The 14,152-nt window shown below is 32.7% G+C and overlaps 1 long non-coding RNA gene across 1 annotated transcript in view; it reads left to right on the plus strand.

Moving 5' to 3' along the window:
- Nucleotides 1-693: 693 nt before the first annotated feature.
- Nucleotides 694-14,152, plus strand: part of LOC309634959 — a 37,346-nt gene continuing 23,887 nt past the window's right edge. Inside the window, exon 1 of the long non-coding RNA XR_014248530.1 lies at nt 694-12,345. This is a non-coding gene — a long non-coding RNA (uncharacterized lncRNA). The remainder of the gene's footprint in view (nt 12,346-14,152) is intronic.

Raw genomic sequence — 14,152 nt, forward strand, 5'->3', positions numbered from 1 at the left:
AGCTACTAAGTTGTAATTTTATTACCTGCAGTCATATATTTATCCATGTCTAATAGGCATATTTTCCTAAGCTTTTCTCCATTGTAGCTTATATTGGTAAATGTCAGTAAGATCTAGATTTCAACATATATGTTGTATATGTAGAACATGAACGCTAAAGTTGTCTTCTGAACATACATTGTGTATCATTCAGGGTAATACACTGCAGGAATTCTTCTGTGTCATTGTAGGTTGGAGTTGATGCATGAACTGTGTTAGACAGGAAGACAGAATTGTTTTCAATGTAATCCTCAGGGAGTCCTTCAGAAAAGGGAAAACAATGATTTTGAAGGTTCATTTCAGTTCCAGCTGGCAGAGATCTTAAAGGTTATTCCATTTTACCCATACTACATAGTTATTTAAATGTCTCCATGTGCAGCATATGAGAGGAATGTGTATTTAGAAACATTGGAATTTTAAAAATGTGTTTATAATGGCAAGAAGTGAAAAGCAGGAAACTATATGCTAAATACCACTTTATTTGGCCACATTGCATTAATATTATTGTTTTACAAATATTTAATCTATTTCCATTAAAAGATTGAACTCCAAGCCTGAGATATTTAGCCCTATCTTAACTGGCAGCTGAAGACCTACCTGGACATCTTCTATTGTTTCTATTTTCTACCAAATTAAATATTTATTATATGGGAGCACTATTCTAAAGTCTAGATTCATTTGGTCAGAATAGGTTTGGAGGTGAATAAAGAGATATTGAAAAGATGGGTAATTCACTTAAAAATAAGCAATCTACTGAAGAAATCAAGTGTCATAAGTGGCTTTATTCAAGAAATAGTTCTTTAAGATTAATACAGCTTCAGGATAGCATTATATAATTTTACACTTACTTTTTAAAAAAATGTTCAAATGTTAAATCACCATAAATAGTAAGTGTACAAATAGCCTTCACTTTCTTTTTCCTTTTTTTTTTTGTTTTTGAACAAGAAGCCTTCACTTTCTTTTTCCTTTTTTTTTGTTTTTTTAATTTGGTCAAACAATATTTTGGCTATTCACTAGTAGAAGACATATGAATGTTCCCTTGGCAGAGACAGCTTCATGGGCATGCAACCAATGAGATTTCATAGGGTCTCATACTTGGTTTAATGCTCTGTTGCCATCACTTAGAAATGCATAATAATTTATAAACAAGCAGTCTCACATATTTATTTTACACTGGGCCTTGCAAATTAAGTTCCGGGTCTTGACTGATGAATTTGGTTGAAAGTAGACAAGTGTATTTTAAAACAAACAAAAAAGCTCTTTGTTATATATAAAACAGGTCTTGGTTATAATGCAGATAAAAATATGGCATTGCTTAATACTTAAACAGAAAAATAATTCAATTGGAATATTTTGTCTGCAAAAAAATTTCATAGGCAATATTGTGATGAAATGTGTTAGTACAAGAATTAAGCACTGGATGTGTGGGGAGCTTGGGGAGGTGACTGATGAGGCACAACTAACCTTCTCAGGAGTTTCACTGAAGAAGAATATTATCAAAACAATTATAAATGCCTGTGATGAGAAAACTGGCTTAAATGCAGAATATCTACAATCTAGCTTGCCTTATGACTCAGTGGTACGTATACTTTCGTGCATACAACAGTATTCTTGGTAGCTTTTTAAAATTTAAGTACCCTGATTTATTGGATCAAGTATAAAGCCATAGCAAACATTTTTAACAAACACGTCCAGGTGGTTCTGAATGAGGTTCATCCATGAATCATACTTGGAAAAATACTGATCTAACTGTCATAGTATTCAATTGGTTTGAAGATAAAAATTAATTTTCTACCCATTAAACAACACTGTCACTAGTTTTTTTGGTTTGTTTATTTGTTTTGTTTTGTTTTGTTCTATTCAAGGCTTGGTTGCAATAGGTACACAATAAATGTTTTTTAAGAAATCAACATTTTTATCTGGGAGTTATACATTGGGTTTTACGTAAAGTTTTCCTTCAATGAGAGGAGAACTCAAAAATCTTCAGTAAAAGAGCTAGATAGATAATGTAATGGGATAGCTATAGTTACATCTAACAAAAAACATCTGGAGAACTTAATACTTGTCTTTGATTAAATTAGCCCCCGAGTTTCCAAAAAGCATCTTTTAAGACAAGTAATATTTGGAGTAAAATAAGAAAATGGGTAGATCATAGTGGGAACAAAACTAAGTCATACTAATAAGCAATTTTTTCCATTGTCTATAAACAAGGCTGGATTAATTTAATATGCAATGATGTTATTAAAAAAGTGTGTTTAATACTTTGCATTTTTGAAGAAAGCAGCATTACTCAGATTAACATCAAGATTTATTTGGCTTTTCATATAAGTGACTAACACAGTTTTATTTTGCAATCAAGTGAAATTGCTATAGAACCAGAAAATATTCTCATGTGTGTGTCTTTTTCCTTCCTCAGCATCTAATTATAACCAACTGGATTATTTTAAGTATCATTCAACATTTGAAATGAAAAATCTGCTTTTTAATGGAGAATTTGCATTCATCATAAAGATAAAACAAAAAAAGTCTTTGGCAGAAGTTTTCTCCACAGAGGCAGACTATTTTTGTCCTGTACATCTAGCAAGTTGTAAAAATACAAATTCCAGAAATTATATCTCAAGAATTTAAAAGACAAAAAGAGCATATATGTAGGAACCTGTGTTTAGTTCTTTCTATTATTGTTAGATTATAAAACTTTCAGGGTGACATTATTATAATTCCTTTTAATAGTCAATCATTTGTAAAGGTTTAATTCATAAAGAAGTTTAGAAGACAGTAAACAACAAATATAAGCAATGAAATGAGACCAACATTGTTCTTTATTTTCTTATTTGGGGAAAATAAATATGTGCTTAAAGGAGGTTATAACATATAATAGGTAGATCCTCTGATCATGAAGTGAGGGGAAGAGAATATTTGATTAGTATTTTTAAAGTTGATGTCAATATTACTAACGATATTGTTTCCTAAACACATAAGATACCATGTTGATGATACAATGGAACAGAGAGTTTACGTTGAATTACGTTAGTCAGAACTTGAGAATAGTTTGTTGTTTCAGTAACAGTAACACGTTACACTGTGTGTAAGAAAATGTCGTATCTATAACAAGGTGAAAATCTGCAGAAAACACAAATATTGTAAGGAAAAATTGTGAGCAGATACAACTGACAGCAAATTGAATGTAAATGAAAAATTATTGGATAGTTTACTACCCTGATTAAAAATAGAATCAAACCAAGCTTATATGTGATTTTATGTTTTGATTCTAGTTGTATGTCAAATGATGACATCAAAAACACTACTTCCCTAGTAAAATTAGTAATTTCTGCTCCATAATTACAACTCAGAAATTTATATGCAGTGTTATTACTATCATAAAATATAAAATAAACACAAATAAAGTGACTAATTCATTCTACAGAAATAAAAAATTTTAACCATGCATGCCCTGTTAAACATTTAACTCTGATTCTTCAGAGCTAAAGTAATTTCAATTCTTCCTTCACTATATGTCACATCTCCACCTACAAGAAAAGAAAATAATATGAGAACTCAAATGAAAAACTGTCTTAAATTTGTTAACACCAAGTAGTTCATTGACACATCAGTATAGTCTTGATTGTATTTATTCTCATTCTCCATAGCAGACAGGTGACTATCTTCTAGAGGGACAAAGCAACAATGTTATTCTCTCTATTATTACTATTGTTATTACTCTTAATATTATTATTATTAACTAAACTCCAGACATTTTTTGGATGTCACCAGTTTTGTCATTATTGTCCTTCTTTCTGTTTCATGATCCAATCCAAGGTAACACTAGGATGTTTTAAATTGTGTAAATTTTGAAAATTATGTCTGATCTCTACTACACATTTCTCTCACTTTGCTTAGCCAATTGTTTTTTTCCTGGGTCCAACTATAGTAACTATTTCAAAGTGACATCCTTCCAGTAAATCATCAACTCTTTGATAGAGCTCAGCAAATTGTCAACAATCTATATTTCCATAGACTCTATTTTCACCTCAGAACCGTGTTTTCTGTATGAACCTTCTCTGTAAATTCCACGTCTCTTTCTTGGAAATGTCCTTTCTATTTTTACGGTTTCAAATTTTACACTTATATTTATCTGCAAATCTGTATCAGCAAACTTCAATCTCAAAACTGAATTCTAGGTGCATGTCGCCAACATTTTGTCTGGAAATTTCATATTACACATTCCATCAATAGTTAAGGAAACTATTAATTTTTTTCTTCTTAACATTAATCTCTGATTTCCACTAATGGATCAATTTCTCCAAACTCAGACTTAAAAACTTAAAACACCTCTGATTTTAGCCTTTTATCTCTCATATTCACCAATCTCAAAATCTCATCAAGTATTTCTTAAAACATCTTTCTTTCAGTTCTTTACATTTCTATTGACCCCACTAACTCATGACTTTGCATGTTATTCCCAGATAGAAATAAAACCTAATCTTTCTGCATCAAAGCATTCTTCAACAATTCATCTACAGACAAGAATACATTTTACAAATCTTATTTTTCCAGGTTATTCCTCTAATCAAAATATTGAGGGATTTCCCCTTATTCATGGGACAAAAATCTAAACTTTCAATACTGCCACTTAACTGCCGTCCCCTTTCCAGAGTCTGATTTCAATTTACTGTGCCAGTACTCCCTAGCTGCTTTCGTTATTCTCCTCCAGCTAGCATATTCACATATGGAGCATCCAGATCTATTCCTTTGAGAGGCTGTCTTCTGGAATGGAGGGTGGGGGGTGAGAATCTCAGTGAACCTGCTCTCCCCAAAAAGCAATGAAAATACTGACAAAATAGTAAAAGCCAACAATTTCAGAACTCTGGAAATTAACCAAATTTCACAGAATAAATGAATAAATGAAAAGCATCTACTCAAGATATTCTACTGAACCACAGTAAGAACAGCAGGGACTGCAGCACTTTAATTTGGGGCTACTCCCCTCCTTTCTCACTTCCCAAATCAGTGGCATAGTGGGAATGAAAGCCAGCAGATTTATAGCCAACAGAGATGACTAATCTCTTTTGGGGAGCTCTGTTGAAAACCTCATCCCAGAGTACAACCTATAGTTTGACAAAATAAAAAGCTTTAGGAAAACCTCTATTCTCAGAGCTTTGAAGCAATTTGGTTTAACTTGGAGTTTAGCTCTGAAAAACAAAAACAAAAGTATCAACAAAAAAAGCACCTATTCCCAAGAATTACTGAAGACAATGGCATTTTGCTCTAACAACATCACCTAAGACTGTGAGTACAGTTGGGGCAGACAAGAGCCTGGGCAAAAATTTAAAAGAAACCACTAAATTGTTTATCTTCTCCATGGTTTTTCCTCTTCTGGGATAGCATATGAATAGAATCATATACTATGCAGCTTTTCAGACTGGCTTCTTTCATTTAGACTTTTTATCACTGGAGATTGTTCCATGGTATGTCATGTCACAGTTTGTTGTAATTCAACTATTGAAGATTGTCTTGCATGCTTCCAGTTTGGCAATTATGAATATAGCTGCTATAAACACCCACACATAGGTTTTTGTGTGCACATACATTTTCAGATAATTTGGGTAGATATCTTGGAGAGTAATTGTTATGATAAGACTATGTTTAGCTTTGTAAGAAATGCCTAACTGTTTTCAAAACAGCTGTGCCCATATGGTCACCTTGTATTTTATAAAGGAGGCAAGAATATACAATAGCAAAAAGACAGCCTCTTCAATAAGTGGTGCTGGGAAAACTGGACAGCTAGATGTAAAAGAATGAAATTAGAACATTCCCTAACACCATACACAAAAATAAACTCAAAATGGATTAAAGACCTAACTGTAAGGCCAGACACTATAAAACTCTTAGAGGAAAAAATAGGCAGAATGCTCTATGACATAAATCACAGCAAGATCCTTTTTGACCCACCTCCTAGAGAAATGGAAATAAAAACAAAAACAAATGGGACCTAATGAAACTTCAAAGCTTTTGCACAGCAAAGGAAACCATAAACAAGATGAAAAGACAACCCTCAGAATGGGAGAAAATATTTACAGACGAAGCAACTGACAAAGGATTAATCTCCAAAATTTACAAGCAGCTCATACAGCTCAATATCAAAAAACGAACAACCTAATCCAAAAATGGGCAGAAGACCTAAATAGACATTTCTCCGAAGAAGATATACAGATCACCAACACATGAAAGGATGCTCAACATCACTAATCATTAGAGAAATGCAAATCAAAACTACAATGAGGTATCACCTCACACCGGTCAGAATGGCCATCATCAAAAAATCTACAAACATTAAATGCTGGATTGGGTGTGGAGAAAAGGGAACCCTCTTGCACTGTTGGTGGGAATGTAAATTGATATAGCCACTATGGAGAACAGTATGGAGGTTTCTTAAAAAACTAAAAATAGAACTACCATATGACCCAGCAATCCCACTACTGGGCATATACCCTGAGAAAACCATAATTCAGAAAGAGTCATATACCACAATGTTCATTGCAGCTCTGATTTACAATAACCAGAACATGGAAGCAATCTAAGTGTCCATCAACAGATGAATAGATAAAGAAGATGTGGCCATATATACAGTGAAATATTACTCAGCCATAAAAAGGAACGAAATTGAGTTGTTTGTAGTGAGGTGGATGGACCTAGGAGTCTGTTATACAGAGTGAAGTAAGTCAGAAAGAGAAAAACAAATACTGTATGGTTACACATATATATGGAATTTTAAAAAAGAAAAAATTGTTCTGAAGAACCTAGGGGCAGCACAGGAATAAAGACGCAGATGTAGAGAATGGACTTGAGGACATGGGGAGGGGGAAGGGTAAACTGAGATGAAGTGAGAGATTAGCAGTGACATATATATACTACCAAATGTAAAATCGATAGCTAGTGGGAAGCAGCCACATAGCACAGGGAGATCAGCTCAGTGCTTTGTGACCACCTAGAGGGATGGGATAGGGAGGGTGAGAGGGATACGCAAGAGGGAAGAGATATGGGGATAGATGTATATGTATGGCTGATTCACTTTGTTATAAAGCAGAAACTAAAACACCATTGTAGAGCAATTATATTTCAATAAAGATGTTAAAAAAAACAAACAAACCAGCTGTGCCATTTTGTACCCCACCAACAGTGAATGAGAGCTCCTGTCACTACATATCCTTACTAGTAATTGGTTTTGTCGTTTTTTGTTTTTTGTTTTTTAATTTCAGCCATTCTAATAGGTGTGTAATGGTATCTTATTGTTGTTATTTGCACTTCCCTGATGCCAAATGAGGTTTAGAATCTCTTCATGTCTATCAGATCATTTGCCCATTTTTAACTAGGTTGTGTCTTAGACAGAATAAAAACCCCTTCTACTCCCAATATGTGGACATCTAAATCCTTGAATCTTTTAGAATTAATTTGTCAATACCAATAAGCTATTGATTTTGGGAGTATTGAGGTTGTTATCTATAAACTTGCAATAGTTGCTCATTAGTTCCAGGAGGTCTTATGTAGATTCTTTGGTGTTGTCTATATAAATAATCATGTCATTTGTGTAAAAAGACTATTTTATTTTTTCCTTTCTAATCAGTGTACATTTTATATTTTTTCTTATTGCACAAGCTACAACTTCTAGTATGATACTGAATTGGAGTGGTGAGAGAGGACATCCTTGCTTTGTTCCTGATCTTAAGAGAATAAGTGTCTAATCTCTCACCATTAAGTACAATAACAGCTGTAAGTCTACTGTAAATGTTCATTATTAAGTCAAGGAAGTTCCACTCTATTACTAGTTTGCTGAGAATTTTTATCCTGAATGTCTGTTGGATTTTGTCAAATGCTTTTTGTGAGTCAGTTAAACTGATCATATGATATTTCTGTAGCATGTACATATGGTTTATTAAATTTGATGATTTTTAAAATTTTGAGCCAGACTTGTATAGTTGAATTAAATCTCACTTGGTCATGTAATAAGTCATAGAATAAATGCCATAAATATGAGTCGGTCTGATCATCCCTCTTTCATTTCTGATATTGATAATTTTTGTCTTCTCTCTTTTTTTCTTTATTAACTTGGCTAGATATTTCCTAATTTTATTGATTTTTCCAAATAACCAGCTTTTGGTTTTGTTGTTTTATGTGTGTTGTTTTCTAATTTGTTGATCTCAGTTCTAATTTTTATTATTCCCTTTCTTCTGCTTGTTGTAGGCTTCATCTGTTTTTTCTCTACATTCCTAAAGTGGAAGCTTAAGTTATTAATTTTAGATCTTTCTTCTTTTCTAATATATGCATTTAATACTAAAAATTTCCCTCTAAGCATTGCTTTTGATGCATCCCACAATTTTTGATAGCATGTATTTTCATTTTTATTTAGATCAAATTATTTTTTATTTCTCTTGGGATTACTTTTTGACCCATCTGCTACTTATAAGTATATTTTTTATTTCCAAATATTAAAAGAAATTTTCAGTTATCTATATGTTATTGATATCTACTTTAATTCCACTGTGATATGAGAATATACTTCGTGAGATTTCTTTTTTTTTTAATTTATTAAGGTGTATTTTATGGCCCAGAATATTGTTTACATTGATGAATGTTTCAAGTGAAGTGGAGAAGAATGTATATTCTGCTCTTGTTGGATGGAGTATTCCATAAATATCAATTAGATAAAGTTGATTGATTTGTGCAGTTCAGTTCATCTACCTCCTCATTGATTTCCTGCCTGCTTGATCTATCAATTACTGACCGAGGGGTGTTGAGGTCTCCAATTATTATTGTAGATTTGTTTATTTCTCCTTGCAGTGCAGTTCTGTCAGTTTTTGCCTCATGTATTTTGATGCTCTGTTGTTAGGTGCATACACATTATGGATTGTTATGTTTTTTAAGGAATAGATTTCTTTATCATCATGTAATGCCCCTCTTAATCAATGAGAATTTTTTTATTCTTGTCTGCTTTTTATGAAATTAATATAATTACTCCAGCTTTCTTTTAATTGATGTTATTCTTATGCCTTCCTTTAATTTTAACCTATCTGTACCTTTCTATTTGCAGTGGATTTTATATAGACAATGTATAACTTGGTCTTGTTCTTCTTAAGATGATCAACTAAATAAAACTATGTTTACAGAATTAAAGTATGGCAACTATGTTTCATCAAATGGAGAATTTCAAAAATTTATTGAAAAATAATAATAATAAAAATAATGATTTTTATTGTGGTAAAATTAAAGTATAAAATAGAGATTCTGGAAGTGAACAGTACAATAACTTAAATGAAAAATATTCTAGAGGTACTTAACAAATTTGAGCTGGCAGAAAAACAAAACTATGAAGTAGAACAATGAAGATAATCTAGACGGAGGAACAGAAAGAACAAAGAGAGCAAAGAAAAATTAGCAGAGCTTAATAGATGTGAGGGACAACATCAAGCATGGCAACATATGAATAAAGAACCAGAAGAAGAGAACAGTGGTAAATCAGAAGAAAAAATATTTGAAGAAATAAGGAATGAAATGTTCCCAAATTTAATGACATTTAATCTAAATATACTAGAAGCTCAACAAAATCTAAATAGAATAACCTCAAAGAGACTCCTGCTAATTACATACTTCTTAGTAAATCTAATGAAACTCAAAGATGAAGAGAAAAGTTTAAAGGTATCAAGAGAAAAATGAGTCATCATATACAAGGATCCTGTATAAAATCAGCAACTAACTCATCTGAAATCATGGTGGCCAGGAGGCAGTAGGAAAGGAAAAGAAAGAAAAGGACTTTCAGCCAAGAATTCTATATCTTATAAAATTATCCTTCATGAATAACTGAGAAATTAAGACAACCCCAGCCAAGCAGGGACCGACAAATTGATTATACATATTTTTCATTTTATGTACTGTGTATGATAAAGTTTCTAATATATAATAGAACAATATTCATAAAAAAGAAACAATCTATGGATATTTTCTGTTCCATGAATGAACTTCAAAAACATTTTAGTGAAAGAATCCAAAAAACCATATATTTTATGATTCAATTTATACAAATATCAAAAGAAAAACCCCACAAAGCTATAAAGATAGCAAGTACATTAGTAGTCACCCAGATGGAGGCAGGGAAGAGGAAGGATAAACAGCAAGTGTGCACAAACAGAATTTTGTTTTAGGGTGCTAAAATGTTCTAAAATAGATTTATTGTGATGGCTTCACATTTAAACAACAATGTATTTATTAAAATCATTGAATTGTATATTTGAAAAGAATGAATTATATGCTATGCAAAATATGGCTCAAAAAGTCATTTACATAAAACAAAGGGGAGGTAGGAATTGTGCTAGAAACTGCACATATAAAGAAGGATAAGACAGGATCCCCACCTTTATTAGCAAACAATGTAGTAAGTCTAGAGAGAGAGGGAGAGCCAGAAACCACTCCCCCCACCATCAAAAATTGAAAAGAGGAAAAAGAGTCCATCAATGGATTCCAATGGATTTTTTTTTGAAAGAAAGTTGAGTATTGAGGTTGCAGATTGTCATGTTTGAGGAACTGGAAGTTCCTCTTATTTATCTTTTATAAAACTGTAGTATGATGTGGGCGGTCATGAGAAGTGAAAATCATCTGACAAGTTTGAAACAGAAAGACATCTTTTGTGTAGTGTGTAGAATCTATTATAACAGAAAAATACTGAAAACTTGCAGTAACGCATATAAGAAATGACAGTTGATTGAACTAAGATAATGGCAGGGACGACCTTAAACAGAAGTAGAAAATAAATAATATTTAAAAGATATACTTGCTACAATTTAGCATAAAGTGACTTGATAATTATCTAAGAGTAAATTTAAGACATTTTATCATGTTCAAATGTCTAAAGCAAGATGATTCTGGAAAAAACCTATATTTGCTATAGTGCTTAATTTTTAGATTATGACTCAAGGATAAAAGTTTATGTAAAAAGTGTAAATATGCTGTTATACTGTACTTTGCAGTTGAGACTATCATATCTTCTTCTAAATTACAACAGTGGTTGATATTGATTAAGAGTAGTGGGTATAAACCCACAGAAAATCTTCCACAGAAAAACTTCTACTCATCAACACTTAAATATAAGCTACATTAAGTTAGAGATTTTTGTCTATTTTGTTTAATTCTGTATCTCCAAAGCTGAGAACAATGCCTATATATTGTAGGTAAGATATATATTTTTGTTGAATAAATGGATATGCATAAGGAGTCAAGGGAAAAACCTCTTAAGCAGGAAATCACTGAAGGTATCAATGTTGAAGGAATTGTTTGAAGTGAGATATCACAAATTGAAAATACATTCATGAAGAATTTGTAATAGAGTTAACCAGAAGGGGTCAGTACCATTCTACCTTGGACCCAAACATGATGAACTAAACCTATACAACTAGAAATATAAAATCCCTTCAAGAAGAAACAAAGAGGAATTTAAGTATCTAATCAGATGAAATATCCTCATATCACTCACAGAAACTCGGTGACTCCTATAACTGTAATACTAATGAAGGCAAATAATTTAGTAAGACTTGTGAAATAATACATATGTCCTATGCGTAATGCACTTGAGTAGCAATCCTGTCATTGCCTGAAGGCAACCAACTCATTTGGAATTGCAGGAGAGGGTGTGTGAAGATTTTCTGCCAATGTTTATCAACAGGTTTTATCATCACAATTCTCATGATGATTTGTTGAGACTTCCTATGGCTAATTAACTATTGTAAATTCTCTCTACCATTATCTGACATAATCCAGCAACATCTATAACGTTGTTTTACAGATGAGGAAACTGAGAATTCAGAGACATTATGCAGAATAATATAAGTTTCAGGATAGCAGTGATTCTTGTCTGTTTCATTCAGTGCTATATTCCCAATGCTCAACTGAGGTGCCTGTTATAGGCTGAATTGTGCCCCACCCACTTCCACATTTACACATTGAAGCCCTAACCCCCAGTACATCAGAATGTGACTGTATTTGGAGATAGGGCCTTTAAAAAAGGTGATGGGATAAAAATGAGGTCATTAGTGTGGCCCCTAGTCCAATTTGACTAGTGTCTTTTTAAGAAGAGGAAATTTGGACACACAGAGAGACACCATTGGTGCTCCTGCATAGAGGAAGACATGAGAATGCCTGCATACAGAGGAAAGATCATATGAGGACACAGCAGGAGGTGACTATCTACAAGCTAAAGAGAGAATCCTCAGAAGAAATCAACCCTGCTGACACCTTGCTCTTGGACTTCTAGCTTCCAGAACGGTGAGAAATAAATTTCTCTTGTTTAAGCCACCTAGTATGTGGTACTTTGTTACAGCAGCCCTAACAAAATAATATAGTGCCCAAAAATATCTGTTGTATAAATTAAATATTTTCTCAAATTCATAAAATCTAGCATGTCTGTAATCAGTCTGCAGATTCTAAACTGTTATACTTACCACTAGAATCTTCTGGCTTGTAGGAGCTAATCTTTTATGTTATTGCAGAAGCCAGATTCTTTAAGGGAATTCTAAATTAGGCACCTTCAAACTCAAATTTCCTTTGCCATAGGGATTTTTCTACAATTTATAAAAGGTTCATATTGTTTGTAGTGTAGATGTTTGAAACTACCTTTTCATGTTGCTAAGAACTTTATCATAGACCCAATTGCAAGACATATGTTCAAGCAAATATAGCATTTAATCTTCAGGATTCCCAAGAACAAAAGAATGTTCCCTCAAACCAAGAAATCAGTAGGCAAAATGTAGATAAAATTAAACTAAATGCTGATCCACAGATCCATAGAAACTTAAAGATAAATTATGTATTTATATATTACATATATATATATATATATATATATATATATATATATTTCTATAAAGCATGAACACAATTACAAGGTTGGGACACTTTCTTAACCACAAAAATAGACGTATTTTAAAATTTTCAAGGCAGTAAAGTGTTAGAGTCATTCTAATTTCTTTTACTGAATTTATCTCGCAAAGAGGAAAAGATTTGGTGGACCAGATCTTAAACCTGACTCTACAGAGATGTTGTGGTTTAACAGTAGATCAACTCCATCTGAGCACAGAATTACCTGTAATCAGTGGGAGCATAGATTGAATCACTCAACTAAAGAATGCCAGGAAGAAAATAAATTTATAGGAGCAGAGACAGGTGTAGTAGAGCAAGCTACACAGTAGGTCTCAAAGGCAGAAACAATCAAAATAAATGAAATAAAATACACAGTAGTATTGCCTGAATTTATTCCTGAAGTAGCAGATTTTATTTTTTTTTCTCCATGAAGAATTAAAGCTCAACTCATATATTCTTTAGGAGAAGGCTGCAGGATATTGTCAATATTTATTCCCAGTTGTGAATGCAATCACACTTTTGATTCTGCATTCAGTTCACCTCATGGATTTCCTACAGGGAAAGCATTTAATAATAATTGTGTAGGTCTTTGCAAACATAAATAGCTTCTTAAATGTGACCACTGGATAGAACTTAAGTTAGATAACAAGTATCTCTTCCTAAAAATTGTATTCTGTTGCTTTAGGGGATTATAATACAATATATTCAGGAAGTTTATGACCAATAAAATGTGTCACTGATCAAAGACTGTGTGTGTGTGTGTGTGTGTGTGTGTGTGTGTGTGTGTGTGTCTCCTTCTTAGCCTCTGTTAGCAGCTTACCTGTTCTGATGAACTGGAGCAGCCTTGTGACTTCTATAAATAGCTTGCCAAAACCTCAGATTCTATTATTAGCAATTAGATAGATAACAGCTAATCAGTATTCACTATTCTAATTGCACTGCATCTGGTTTCTTCAAAGCCCCCTGCAATTTTGTCTTTTAAGAGTGTAAAACGGGAAGCACAAAATCTACACTCTTATTTTGTACAATTTTGTCAAAATTATGATTTAATAGCAATAGAATCTTCAACAGCTAGGTAATTTCCCCCTATTTTTATCCCAAAGTCACATCAAGTGAACCTGAGTCCATGATGAATGTCTACATTAAAGATATCATTGCTAATGGTATTCCATATCATTTGTCTTTGGTTCCGTGGGACCAAATTACAATCACC

Source organism: Balaenoptera borealis (genome assembly GCF_965194805.1).
Source record: "Balaenoptera borealis genome assembly, chromosome: 9".
In the NCBI taxonomy this organism is placed as follows: domain Eukaryota; kingdom Metazoa; phylum Chordata; class Mammalia; order Artiodactyla; family Balaenopteridae; genus Balaenoptera; species Balaenoptera borealis.